At 40.6% G+C, this 14670-nt stretch overlaps 1 protein-coding gene across 2 annotated transcripts in view; it reads right to left on the bottom strand.

The window, feature by feature from the left end:
* Positions 1-14670, bottom strand: part of rgs3a (regulator of G protein signaling 3a) — a 136590-nt gene that overhangs the window by 61188 nt on the left and 60732 nt on the right. The gene's annotated exons all lie outside the window — the stretch shown is intronic.

Consider the following 14670-nt stretch of genomic DNA (forward strand, 5'->3'; position numbering starts at 1 on the left):
AGAGGGGGAGAGAGATACAGAGAGAGGGAGAGAGAGAGAGAGAGAGAGAGAAGGGGGTGAGGAAGAAGAGGGGAGGAGGAAAAGAAATAAGGCAATTAGGCATATTCTGTCAGAGAAATAAAGTGTCTCCTCATCCTTCGATAGTGAAAAGTGGTCAAGATGGGTAGAGAGAATAAAATTAGAGGACTACAGTAGAAAGTATGAATGTGAAAAATTAATAACAGGCAAAATAAGAGTTTTTCCTTGTCCTGTTGGCCCTCTGGGATGAGACGGCAACACAACAGCTACCAGTGTCTGTCGCATGTGTGTCCGTGTGATGAGAGAGCGGCGAGTACCTTCAAAGGGGATAATGACTAACAAAAGAGCTTGATCCGTCCAGTAGGCGTTGCACCTTTATGTTGTTTCTGAGCACGTTTATGTGTCTGTGTGTGAGTCCAGCAGAATAGAATTAACAGTGGCCCCACTAATACAGTACATAGTGGTGCTTTCTTGAATCTTTGTGTACATCCAGTTACCACTTTAACTCTGTTTTCATGACACCGCACACTGTAAAGTGGCACGACTCTGTGGGCAGCAAAACGCTAGCATTAGTGAAATTAGATAATAGCCAGTGTCCACTTCAGGCAGAATTTGATATGCTGACAAAATAATTACGTGACTAGTGGCAAGATGGTACTCCCAAAAGGGCGCAAATCAATACACCCCTGCTGGGAAATACAGGAGAATAAATATTTGACAACTAGTGGTTAAGTTAGAGTTGGCAGGGTTTGATCAAATAGATTTTCACTGGAAAGGACACAAACACCCCTGGGCTAACTCTCCAGGACGTCCTGAATCTGTGTTTGATCCCACTTGATGTCCAGATCAAATCTTTTAATGGATTAATGGGCTCATTTGTTTTTGGTCACGATTCCAGCAATGCATGTTTGATAAAAGACAGATCTTGCAAGAAAAAAAACCTTTCATATATTAGATGAAAGTCATGCCGCGTTTTGCTCCAAATCCTAATTTGGAAACAGCTTCCGAGCAGACCTCTTAAAAAAAAAGTTTAAGGCAGAGTGTTAATGGGAGTATATCTAGGATAAGAACACTTTGTGCCACTTAGTGTCATTTCCAGTCTGGGTTGTTTCTGTGCAGCAGAGTTATAAAGGCCAAGTGGAAAAACAGGAAATACGTTCTGACTATTTTACACATAGCTGGAAACTTCATATCTCTTTCCAGTGATATTGATGGGTAATAACTGACCTCATTGACATTGCTGAGACTACTTTACCATCTTTTATACTTTCAACAAAACACTGGTGGTATATGAATGAAAGGTAAAATGTGTTCTCATTTCATCTCCTCATACAGCCACCCTCACATAAACCATTGCATACATTTTTAATATGCAAATGTATTCAAACACCCATACACACTGACATCTGCTGCTCTCCTCCACCTATGCTGCTACATAAATGAGATTGAAGAATCGTCTCTTTTATTATTTATTCTGATTAATCTACAACATTATAGGAATCTATTATTCTTTTTTTATTTCTTTTTCTTATCGCTACAATTTGATGATTTCCATCTACCTCGATGGCTCTGCTTCCGGCGGTGTCAGGCAAAACATTTGTGACCTGACATTTTTGGGCACAAGTCAGGCTATAAATAGATTTTTTCCATTTTGTGCAAGTCTTCCGAGATTGACTGAAGTCCTCAGGGCTTTTCTTGACGCTCACTGCCCTGGTCATTGGTGAATCATGATGCTACTTTATTTGTTTCCTGGCTGCATGGGCTTTTGCATGCCCTGGTGTGGAGCTATGTCTTGGACTATCTGTCTCTTTCAATGTCACTCAATATCCTGTGGAAGATGGGAGTGCTGCTGTTGTGGGGTCTAATGGCACAAAGGGTTTGGTGGCCAAAGCGTTGTGACTGTTAGTGACGCTAATGCAGGGTAAAGACGCATTTAAAGCCTCTGTAAGTGGTGGCAATGTTAAGACTGTTTAGATTCGATGTAGCATGAATTGTACTGCACACAAGGCAGAGTGTATTCTGTAATAATGTGAAGTTTTATAAAAACAAAAAAGTAACATTTTATAATAAGTACACACTATTAAGCATTAGTTAAGCATTAATAAATACTGAATTCTTCATTTATAACGCATGAATACTCATTAGTATGCAGTTTATAAATACAGTTAGTGCTTATCAATGATAAGTAATGCATTTTTAACTGTGTTTATAAACTACATAAATGATGAATTCAGTATTTAATGCTTAACTAATGCTTAATAGTGTGTACTTGTTATAAAGTGTTACCAACAAAATAAAAACGAATGTGTCGGCACATCTAGAAAACAACATACACGGAGTAGACACAAAATAACAAAAGAAAAACACAAGGCAGAAAAAACAAAAACACATTTTAAATTCAGAAAGAGGGAATAAAGACATGAAAACATGAAAGGGAAGCAGGTTAGATAGCAAAAAGGATTTATGAAACGGGGCCTGACTGTTTTCAATTGCACAGAGGGATGATGAAACAGGGTTTTTTTCAGAACGGACAGAAATCAATGTTGATGTTCTTAGATATCCATCATTTGTACTGAAACTGAGTCTGTAAGGGTTCAGCAGGGGCCATAATACTAAGAATGTGCACACGCGCACACACACACACACACACACACACACACCAACTTAAAATGTAAACAACTATCTGCTGCACAAACTTTATTGCTGTCAGTGAAAATCTCATAAGTCTATCGAAGGTTATTTTTGAGTCCTCACGTCAGGATTCTGCAGATCAGGAAAAATCAGCAAAAAAACAGTGGGTAAAGTGGAAAATGCAAAGTCATTAAGGTGGCAATAACTGGATGCTGAGGAGTAGACTTTTGGAGGAAAAACTATTGCTCACCGACACCTAATATTTAAGACTGTGGTCACAAAAGTAAGTGTTCATTGCATGCATGCGTACCTACTGTAGCCTTTCATCATGGCAAATTATCATCATAGCAGCAAAATCACTTATAACTTATTATCAGCCATTGTCTACAGAAAAGTCAATGAAGAAAGGCGGAGCTGACTTTTCCTCGAGCACTGTGGAGGTCAAAGTTTTTAATTATTCTGTGAAATATTGACAACTCAATATTAACGACTTTGGCAAAGAACTTTTGTCCAAGCTGAGTCACGAGGTAATCTTTCTAATTTGTAGTACAACCAAATACCTGCAACAATTCTGACCTTCCTATCAGCCTTATAGCTACACTCAACATCTCAACATCTGATAAACAAGGACAATGGAGGAAAAGTTTGTGTTTTGCCTGCATGTGTCTACAACAGTGGATATAAATAAACAGCATGTCCTGGTTTGGAGTGACAGCAGTGTTTTGTCTGTATTAGCCGACGGCATTATGTAGCTGACTAATTGACATCAGTTGATTTCATGGTTGCCTAGAGACAGGGGAGTGACACTCAAAATTAGGATGTGTGCAATCTGAATTTCAACCCCATACCTCGCAACAGACAGACAGATCATGATGCATGTTGAATTTCCACATGACTGATAATGGATACTTGTTAAACTGTAAAAAATAATGCCAAGTCTCAGGCTCCCCAGAAAACATTGCCTCATATGGGCAGGATTTTCCAGACAACTTCCCACTGTCCCGTATTAAGAGGAAACACATCTGCAATAAAGCAGTTCAGGGTCCCAGGGGGATGCATGCACCTGCATCCCCACACACAAGTACAGACACGCACAAACCCAATCACCCAGCTTCACAGTTTGTCGCACCTACCTCTGAACACTTTATTATCTGTACAGTCTTACTGTACCTACATGTTTACAAGATTTTAGAGATACAAACAAACAGAACAACCAGCTGGGAGTGTTTGCTTTGTGAGTCATGGCGAGCCACAGGTCAGAGCTGCAGGATGGTGTACATCTCTAATCTGTCAAAGAGAGGAAATGTGCGTGTTTACACAGTCTTGGTATGTAAATATGAGTCACACGGTGCATACTTAAACTGCTTGCTGACATCATGTACAATGTTGTATTGGGTAGAGAGAAAAGGAGGAAGTAGCCGATGATGACAGATGTACAACAACACAGAGGTCATTCTTGTTAGGAGTGATACAGCACACACAGTGGTGCATTTCCTTTTATATTGTATCTCAAAAACCCTGATCCTCTAAGGGGAATACTAAAGATCCATTTGTGTCTATCAATTTCCATTCCTTGTTTATTTTCTGTTTGCCACTGCTGCAGAATTATGCGCTGTGACGCTCATTGCTTCGTCTCTCTGGGACAGCTCTCCTGACAGTGACTTGCGGATCATTGCATTACATCTGTTGAAATAATCATGTCAGCAAATGAGAAAACTGTTGACAGCTAGTTACAGACTGTATGTTTTAGGAAGGAATCATCCGGAGCAGGATGGAGATTTCTATAATATTTGAACTGCAATCTATTTTGCAGGACACCAGATGTAAGAGGTGGTTCAGTTTTCTAATGCATACAGGATGTTTGTCTGAATTTAACCGAGCACAATAACATTATATTTCATGTTGGGGCCAAATCGCCTCCAGCATTTGAACTGTTTTGGGTTTGAAGGGAATTCACTGGAAACTCCATGCCTCTGTGGAAGCAAATCTTTAGAGATTTCCATCTTAAGGTCATGTTGCTTCTTGGCATTAAACAGCATCTGGGCAGTGACCCAGGCTGCAGTCCCAGAAACAATCAGTTACCCTTTTCGAAGACATATTTAATTTGTCAGTCGCAGCACCAGAATGAGGTCATGAATGAAGCTCTTATTACATGAATAATAGAGTGACTATTTATTTTTTCGGAAAATGATTACCTTTAAGAACTGTCTTAGCTAAAACAGCTAATGGCTCCTTTACTCGAACTATCCCCGTTTATAAATCCACCCATCTAAGAGATAAACATAAGAGCTAATGAAACAAAATTCAATGAATTGCCACTGGCCTGCCATGGAGTGGCTAAAAATACAGGCAGCATTTCCCCTTAATCAGATTGATTAAAGTGCTCCTTGGTTGAAGCCCTCCCCCTGAGCCATCTGGCAGATGAGTTTTCAGTGTGTTACTGGACCGCTGTCAACACACCTCATCTAAGCTGCTTCCACACAGGTTAGCATGGTTTCAGTGACAGCTAATGTATGTAATACTACTGAATGGGCACACTGGCTAGTACCTTAATTTCCCCCACACTGCCTGATCTTATCAACCTGTAATATTTTGATCAATCACATATACTGCAGCCTATATTATGAAGGCTTATTGGAGCACCCCTCACCACCTCATTAATAATGAATAAAGTAAGCACATTTCCTAAAAAAATATATATTATATATCTGATATATTAAATATCTATTTTTGGACCTGATTAGACCTTGATTGAAATCTGACAATGCAAGTATTTTTAGGTCATCATAATTTTGCTTTGCTTGATGATGATGATGATGGTGTAGGGCTGTTCGATTTTGCCCAGAAATAAAATATCGATTTTCTTCTCTGAAAAATTGATTTCCGATTACGATTTTTTTGTTAAATGACAAACTATTTTGTGTGCTGTTTGTGTCTTTTTAAATGGACCTAGGGTCTAATTTAAAAAAAATACTAATCTGGTGCTAGCAGAGCACCACCATGAGCTATAAATCCTTCCCGCTGTCCAGACTGACCGTCCAGGCCTCGTCCCAGCTCCCTATAAGCTCGGCTCTTGGGATAGACTAGACTGAAGTTTGTTCATGTACAGACATGAGCGTTTTGAGTGTACAAGTTAGAAGCAGACACGGCAAAAGACAGAGCGAGCCGATGAGTGATGCACAGAAGGAAGTGGAATTTTTCTCAATTTAATGTGCGTATCACAGAAGATCAGTGTACTAAAACAAGTGCACATCATGTCCTTGTTGTGCCAATTGTAATCTCCAGAAGGCAATAAAGAAAACCTCAAAGAACACATAATGCCATCAACTGCACTTGCCATTACAGGATAATGATGATGACACAAGAATGCTGTGGTGTGTGTTTTTGTTTGTGTGATATTGTAAATCTCTAAAATAGCTTTTCAGATACTTGCCGGAGACAACACAGTCGCAGGAATAGGGACATAGAAAAAGTGTTTGTTACAAGTGTCATCGTATCCAAGCATGCTCCCCAGAGATCATCGAATCTCTCTATACTATCATCACACCAAGCTTTGTCATACCCCATTAGTCCCATACATTGGTGCTGGACACGGTTACTCCATCACAGTTGAGTTAGTTACAGATAAAACCGCCAGCTCATTACTGTCCCATTATCTCATGGTCCTACAAAATCAAGAGCACGCAAGTATAGCCGTTGTTCGCATGTCATGGATAACAGCAAACGGTGGACTGGGGTATGACTAACTGTCAATATGCATCACACACACACACACATAAAGGCATGTTTCATAAAATAAAAAATAAAATAAAAACTTTAAGCGTGGAATGCGATTTCCTCTCATATCAGTGGCTTTCCCACACTCTTTCATCTATTTCTAGTTTGTTTGTCTGGTTTCCAGCTCAGAGCTCTACTGTGGTTTGCCTCGACAAAGTTGCCATGAAGAGCATGTAAACTGGAGTCTTTGGCCCAAAGCCCTTCCTATAGCCGCCAGGGAGGATGATAAGCACATGACAGGGCCAAGCAGAAGCTCTCTGAAATCAAATACTGTTTGCAAAAAGTTATTTCTGTCAGGGTTTTTTTTGGCATCAGCAGTGTTGCGTGTTTACTTTCGTCATGACCATTTACCCAGTAAGTGAGTTCAGTGATCATACAGCTTTTTCTTTTGCCCTTTCACATAATCATATCAGTTGTGCCTTTTATTGCGTAAGTATGAATGAACTATTTTGAGCCTTAGAGCATCCAGGTCAGCGCATATACAGTAGGTCTTTGTTTACATAAAGTCAGTTATTTTGTGGCTGGGGACATGTATGTGCATACCAATGAAACAGAAGATGTAAAGATGTATTATTAATTTAGAAAACATCTGCAAACTTCGTATAAAAGTCTGAATAATTCAGTTGCTGATTGCCATTTGTCCTGCACTTAATGGAACGGGGAATTTAATGCAGCTCAGGAGAATACGCTCATCACCAGTGCTTCAGGGTAAGTTGTTGGTGGTCGTAGATCTAAATGCAATCATATTGCTAAGATGGAGATCTTTAAGTGATTATATTTAGATGTATAGCCTCCATCTCTGCAGTGCTGCCAATCTGTGCCACCATATTAAATCAGAGTAAAAGCAAAATACACTTTAAGTTGTGGCTCAACTGGAGGAAGAGGGTACATCTCAGTTCAATGAGACCCCAGAGAGACTGGTCCAGCTCAGGCCATGTTATGGATAGCTACCATAAAGTAGCTATTTTGCTGACATGAGCCCCTGGGTGCCTATCATTCACACTCTGCCTTCAGACTGCAAGTGGCAGCCTGTATGTCATGAAGTGCCTAAAAGCACAGAGAAACTTCAAATGCATAGAAAGGCATACTTTCTATAAATGCAAAGACACTTTGCAAAGGGGATGCTTACAGAATCACCTGTTTATAGACACGTTACAGATGTCATCTTAGTCCCAGAAGAAGCATCAACAGTGCATCTTCGTTTTAAGTAATCAAATCAAAATTGCACCATTATTTACTGCGTCGACAACCGTCACATGGAAGTCATTTTGTACATAATAAACAAACAACACTGACCTTTTACCGTACGGAACTGTACAGAAGCAAAAAAAAAAAAAAACGCAGTATCTGTATGCACAGCATCCGCCTGCTCACAGAGCTCCCTTGCTGTTCGACGGCCTACACACAAACCGTCACACTGTGATTTCACCTACTTTAGCAGCATCTCCACATCGGCGCCTCTTATCTCATCTCCCCTCAATCGTCATATTCTCTGCTTGAAGTGCACAAACTGGGATAATCAATTAATTATTATTACCCAACACAAACGGCCGTAAACTCGACACAAAATACGACTTCTATACATAGATAGATCAACCATGATAACGTTTGCAATAGCTGTCCAATTAAGAAGTATAGAACTGATATGTAATACACACAGAATATGCTGAGATATAGTTAAGTTATGTAGTTTTAGTCATTGTTATTGCTGTGATTTGAGAGGTGGAGATTTTTCATGATTTTGCGGTCATTAGTGTCGTCCACATTCTGCCAATTAAATACTAATGGTACTTTCTGGGAAATAGTGATATATGAGTAACTATGCACTTACTGGAATTCTCAGCTTTCGTTTGTGGGCCACTGCCATTACCACATTTATGTTGTTGAAAAAAATTTGTCATCATCACCCCTCTGAAAAATTACACTGTCAAAGTCCTCTAGATGTTCTACTTCAGCTTACACACATTTAACAACATTAATCGGAATTTATTAAGTCTGAATCATAATAAGCAAATTGTTATCCGGCTTAATGCGAGTGATTACGGGTCAAACTCAAACAAATTACATCAGTTAAAGTTACATTTAATTCAGCAGAGCAATAAAACAACAACTTATCCAGTCAAATTACACTTTCCTATGCTTGAAAAGAAATATTTTCCACCACTAACAGCTCTGACAAGATTTCTGTTCTGTTCTATTCCATGCAGCTGAGCCACAAAAATGCAAATCTCTTGGACTAAACCTTTAAATGTACCCTGAGCAGCATTCTCAATCTATCACTTACATCCCCACTGTCAGATAGCAGGTGCTGCTGAAGGGAGCTCGCCTCCCTGATGAACCGTTTCTTAGGCCCGATCCGGTCAGCCAAGTTGCCCATGATGCCTCTGTGATGATGACCCTGATGCACTCCACTGGTGGTCAATAATCTCATACAGTGCCTCTCCTCTCTCTCAGAGTTTTTCGTTTATCTACACAACGAGCTCTCGCCGTCTTTCTCTCTGCGTCACTGACACACTTACACACACATGCGACTTTCCAGAGACATAATTGTACCCCCGCCGCCGCCACCACGCCACCACCACCTCCAACACACACTTTCCTTTCACGTGTAAATCTGGGTTACATCAGTTCTGTTTTGAGCAAGCGCTAAAATAGGATGACCTCCAGCTATGGAGGGGAAGGACAGGAGCAGACAAAAAAGAGGCGAGCGGACTGTGACAGAGTCAGAGATGGATGAAGACTGAAAGCTTCAAACTGCTCACAACTTCAGAAATGAAAGTGCTACTTTGCCTCAGTCTTTCCCCATATCTTTTAACCTTTGTCTTGTCTTAGCTTTCTACTGCCATCTATGGTGTTCGGGTCAGTTTTGATCTGTGTTTTAAATCAGCTGTAAAAATACACTAGGAACATTTTTTTCATCCAATTTGTTTTTCTTCTCTTAGTTACATTGTTAGGCTTCCTATCCACGAAAATATTGGTTTTAATATTTTTTGGTGTGGACCCCTGGGCCTTTTTTTGTCAGTATACCCCTTGGCTTCAATTGAACCTTCCTCTTGTCAGCTTTCCACTACCATCTATGGTGTTAGGGTCAGTTTTGACCTGAGTCTTAAATCAGCTGTAAAACACACTAAAACAATTATTTATCATCCCATTTGTTTCTCATCTCTTGGTTACATAGACTTCTTTATCCATGAAAAGGTTGGTTTTGCACTTATGATTTCAGTTTGAACTCTCATTATTGTTCTTATCGTTATAACCGGGTCAAAATTGACCCTAACACCACAAATGTCATAATTTTAACCAGAGCATTTTTTTGTTTGTTTTATTTTGTTTAAATTGAGGTTCCTGACAAAGTCAAAAAGCCTTGATGCTATAAACAAATTTATGTGGTACTTGTATGCATTTAAAACCTGAAAACGGGTCACTGGTGACCTGAACACCAGACAAGGGTTAAATAAAGAAAGGAAAAAAATCCCAGTATTAAGAGAGGAATTTAAAGGTGAAACCGCCTTAAAAGGTAAACAGAAACAGAAAATCCTGAGTAAACAGGCATGGATGAGGCTAACTTATCTGCAGGAGATACAAAGCTTCGCTGTCTCTTACATGACAAGTGAGTTGTATGTGGTGAATGTATACTGTATGAGGCGAGCCACATAGTTTCTTGGTGGTCCCTTGGGAATCAGTGTAAATGTCCAGTTTTGGTGTTGCAGTGCATGAATGTACAGTATGTACCTCCAAGTCTTTTCTTTTTTTTTGCATTTAGTAAACCACCACATGTTGAGTTATTTATAGCAGCACTGTACAAATACAGTGTTTTGTTTACTTTTCAGCCTGTGCCACATTTTCTCCCTTTATTGGACAGGCTATGGTGGAGAGAGACTGAATGCACTTGAGGATATTTTGCACAGTACACACAGTGACAATGAATGTACACACAAAAAATTAAATGATATTATAAATACATCACATTATGAGCTGTATGTTTTTAATTCTGGATTTAGTTGTAACCAGGTCAAGAGCTGCACATCCATTAACACAAAGGGAAGAATAGATGTCCACAGGGTATATGCAGTGTGTGTGTGTGTATTTTTGTGTTTCACCATTGCAAAGACAGGCCAGAAAGAGCAATTCAATTATAGTCTATCACATTACACACATATCCCATTTGAGTAAACACAAACATGCACACACACTGCAGCAGCAGCAGAGGTCAGGCCCAGTCAAACACATCTTAGAGTAGATCTTTTCTGGTTTCTTTTGATATATTCTCCTCTCTCCTTGTCTTTCATCCCTCTCTCCATTCACCCGACATGTTTCTCCACTTCACACGTGTGCACATCTAAGACAAGAGCAACTACTGGAGGAGAGAGGAGGAGAGAAGAGAAGAGGAGAGAAGAGAAGAGAAGAGAAGAGAAGAGAAGAGAAGAGAAGAGAAGAGAAGAGAAGAGAAGAGAAGAGAAGAGAAGAGAAGAGAAGAGAAGACCTAAGTCCTATCACAGACCTAAAAGCACCTTTCTCAGAGTACTTGTTACAGCACCGTACATGTGAGAGATGTGGGTGAGAGCAAACAGCATGTGCTGTTTTATTGTGGCTACTGTTTGCTCCTTGAGGTATGAAATGAACTGCTGACAGGTGTATGAACTATAATAGATGACTGCACCTTTTGTGTGAGCATGTGTGTGTGTATGGGGGTATCTGACAGGTCGGATGGAGGCATGAGGCCGACATGGAATGAGGAGAGGCTGAGCCAAGTAATTCCTACCTGGAAACTAGCTTGAGCGCACGCACACACACACACACACACACACACACACACACACACACACACACACACACACACACACACACACACACACACACACACACAATCTCATTGCTGTTTCTCTGTCTTCTGTCATGTATGCTGCACAAGCTTGGTATTGTAGGAGCATCGTTACAAGGCTGCCTGAGCTGATTGTGGGTAAGTATCAAGGTAACAAGCTGTCAGTGGTCTCTATGCTATGACTGTGATGTGATGTGTAATTTATTGTTCATATATGGTAGGACAGCAGCCTCACCTAGAACACATATAAGAATTTCTATATTACAAACAATGCAGTAAGAAATAGCATTCACTCTGAGCAGTGCTTTACTGCTCCAACCATTCCTGCAAACCCTTTTTAATGTGTCGCATAAAATCCAAAATTTACCTTTAACTAGCCAGAACTATCTCTTTCTCTCCCATGCTGTCTTACGTAAGACTTTCTATTTATATATGTTGCCTAATTGGATAGACTGAATAATATTGGAGCCCTTTCCTTCCTCTTCTGCAGCCTGTGGGACAGATATCGGGCCCCTCTCATTCTGTCTGGAATTTCTGAAAAAAGGGCCTTTTAAAAGATTCATAAGCTTCTAATGAGGTTATGCAGCACATTTCAAAGTAAAAAACACTGTGACAATGTGTGTGTGTACGTATGTGTGCGTGTGTGTCTTTGCAGCAGGAGAGGTATGGGCTGAAAAGATTAACTATATGAGCAGACACTTGCAGCCGAGTCACAGTGCCTGGGTGGATTAAACCAAAAAAAAAAAGATTGCCCCATCACCTATCCAGTCTGTTCAGATTATATTCCGAAAACCACTTCACAGACATCCTCGGTTCAAGTGGGCCAAGGTGTAATTGTTTCCATTAGAGCAAAAAAGACAGACTGATTTGTTCAGATGATATATAAAGGTCTTGTGAATCTAATCCGACAGTCCTTTGCACAGACGCTCCAGCCAACCACGAGGAGTCGCTGGTGCAGCGATAAGAACAGGAAGGAACAGCGAGTACTACCACTCATGACTGATGCAGCTGCAGTGTTAGAGTGTCTCTTTGTGGTACCTGAGCATAAAGAGACTAATTCTATAGAAACACAGGTTTGAAATGATGCAAAAGTGTTTGGATTTATAAGATGTAAATTAGGAAAAGGTCTCAAAATCAATAGACAGGTCCTCCACAGCCCGTGTATATATATATGTGTATATAAATACTTCTCAAGTGTAGTCAAAGCACACTCAGTAGCCCCAGATAGACAAATAGTGTCAAGTTTCTTCCAAAGTTGCAATCATTTCAGTTCAAAATCCCCTACTTGTTTTTCACCAGACAGTGTTTGCTTGTTAAGAAGCAGAAACAAAAAGAGAGAATTTCATAAGAAAAAGACTGCAAATTCAGAAGAGAAGAGAAGCCTCAACTCTGGGTGAACTGTGGGATTGTGGATTCTGTCCACCATCCCAGCTAAAAGGAATTTGGAGGGGAAGAATCATTGCAGAAAACAACACTGCCTCAGACATGAGTACTGATTTAAGACATTTACATATAAGTGAACCTATCCCTTAAAGGTATAGTATGTAAGAAATCTAAAGCAACTGGCTGTAAAATCGTCCTAATATGTAACAGAGACTCAGGAATAATGTTCATATAACATACTGAACTCACCAACAACAATCCTACAGCCAAGATATTTGCATTAAAAAAAAAATTTTGCGGACCGCAAATCATGTTTATGTTTTGAATTTCTATGGTTGGCTTGTGTCGCCACCCAGCGCTCTCTCCCTGTCACAGCGTCTGTGGCATTTCAGCCTCCAGGTTGCCAGTTAGCTTCCACTGAGCTGCAAATACGGCTGGGAGATAAAACGATATCATGAAAAAAAAGATTGTGTTCTATTATCGGTTATTGGTCATATTTGCTTGATATCACACGGTAGAAGCGGCTTGTCGCTCTGTCGTTTAATAGGCTACACAGCTTGCTGTTGTGAGCATGTAGCCTAGTTAGTTTGAGCTGCTGCTAACGCTAAAGCTAAAGGGAAGAATTACAAAGTGAAAGTTAGAAAAGAGGGAGGAAATGTGGCGAAATGGAGCCGATGGTAAATGAAGTGATTGTGAACGTGTGGAGCCAGCGGTTCATGAGAGGAGTCTGTCCCGGTCAGGTCGCCTGTCTCCGGTCCTCATGTTTTATGATCCAACGTCAGAAAGTGGAGGAGAACCGGAGCGGCTCGCGTCGTTTATTCTGCGGTAAGACGTCTCATATGTTGGCTCATCTACGGCGTGATTAACACGCACTACGGCTCCGGTAGATGCGGGGTTACAGTGTGTGTGTCTGTGTGTGTGTGTGTGTGTGTGTGTGTGTGTGTGTGTGTGTGTGTGTGTGTGCGTGCGTGCGTGTGTCAGCGCTGCAGACACAGCGTAGGAGCGGTGAATGTAACAATAACTTGCAGATCACCTGAGTGACGTGAACTCCGCTCGTAGTTACTGTGAGTCAGAGCAATAAAACAGTGAGGTTGTTGATGAATATTTAGCTTTTTACTCTGCTTTGAGACTGACTGAGTGAGCAGAGCGGAGGTTAGCGCGTCGCTGTCTGGCAACCTGGAGTCTGGTGGGGAGGGGAGGGGGGACAACGTGCTGCTGTGTTTTGAATTTGACTGCAGCAACAATTTTGGCCACATTCTTACATATCGTACCTTTAAAGAACCTTTTCTTTCATTATTTTTTATTGTTTAAAGAACTACCCCTTGATCTTGGGTTTGATTCCATCCTAGTATAATGTTGAAAACATAAAGGTGGCAGGCTTTTCATTACTATCAAGCCATCCTCCACAGAAAAATTACAGTTACTTGTAAATACTACGATATTATTAGGGATTGAGATTGGATACCATGGTGCCACCCAGCTACGTATCCTTGTTAGTACAAGAATCATGGGACTATGTATGCTAATATTGCAGCATGCTAATGCTAATGCAGCATGAGCAGTTTGCAGCTCACTTTTATGCTGTGCCAGATTACATAATTCACATCAGGAGAATCTTCCAGACACCATAACATAGTGGAATCTGTGAAGTGGCTCCAGAGAGTGTGTGGCGGCTGTTAGAGTTGGACACAAACAGCAGCTTGAGAGATGTGTGCAAGATGAAGCAGGAGAGGGCGCAAAAAAGCCACGAGCAGAAGTGATGAAAACATAACGTATGGCAACATTAAAAAGATGATGAAAGCTGCAGTGTCATTCCCTTATGGTGCACTTTACCTAGGTTTTTTTTTTAATGCAATAAACAGAAATGAGGAACAGTAGAGGCAAAGGGAGGGGCTGCTGAGGAGAAAGCAGAGGACTGGCTACTACAGTACCACCTGCAAACACCGTCATTAAAAAGACTATAAAATTAAAAAAAATTCACGGCTGAAAAACAGACTCCAAAGCTCCAATCCCACCAGAGCATCACACCCTCTTGTTTC

The sequence above is a fragment of the Trachurus trachurus genome, assembly GCF_905171665.1.
Source record: "Trachurus trachurus genome assembly, chromosome: 12".
NCBI classification, from domain to species: domain Eukaryota; kingdom Metazoa; phylum Chordata; class Actinopteri; order Carangiformes; family Carangidae; genus Trachurus; species Trachurus trachurus.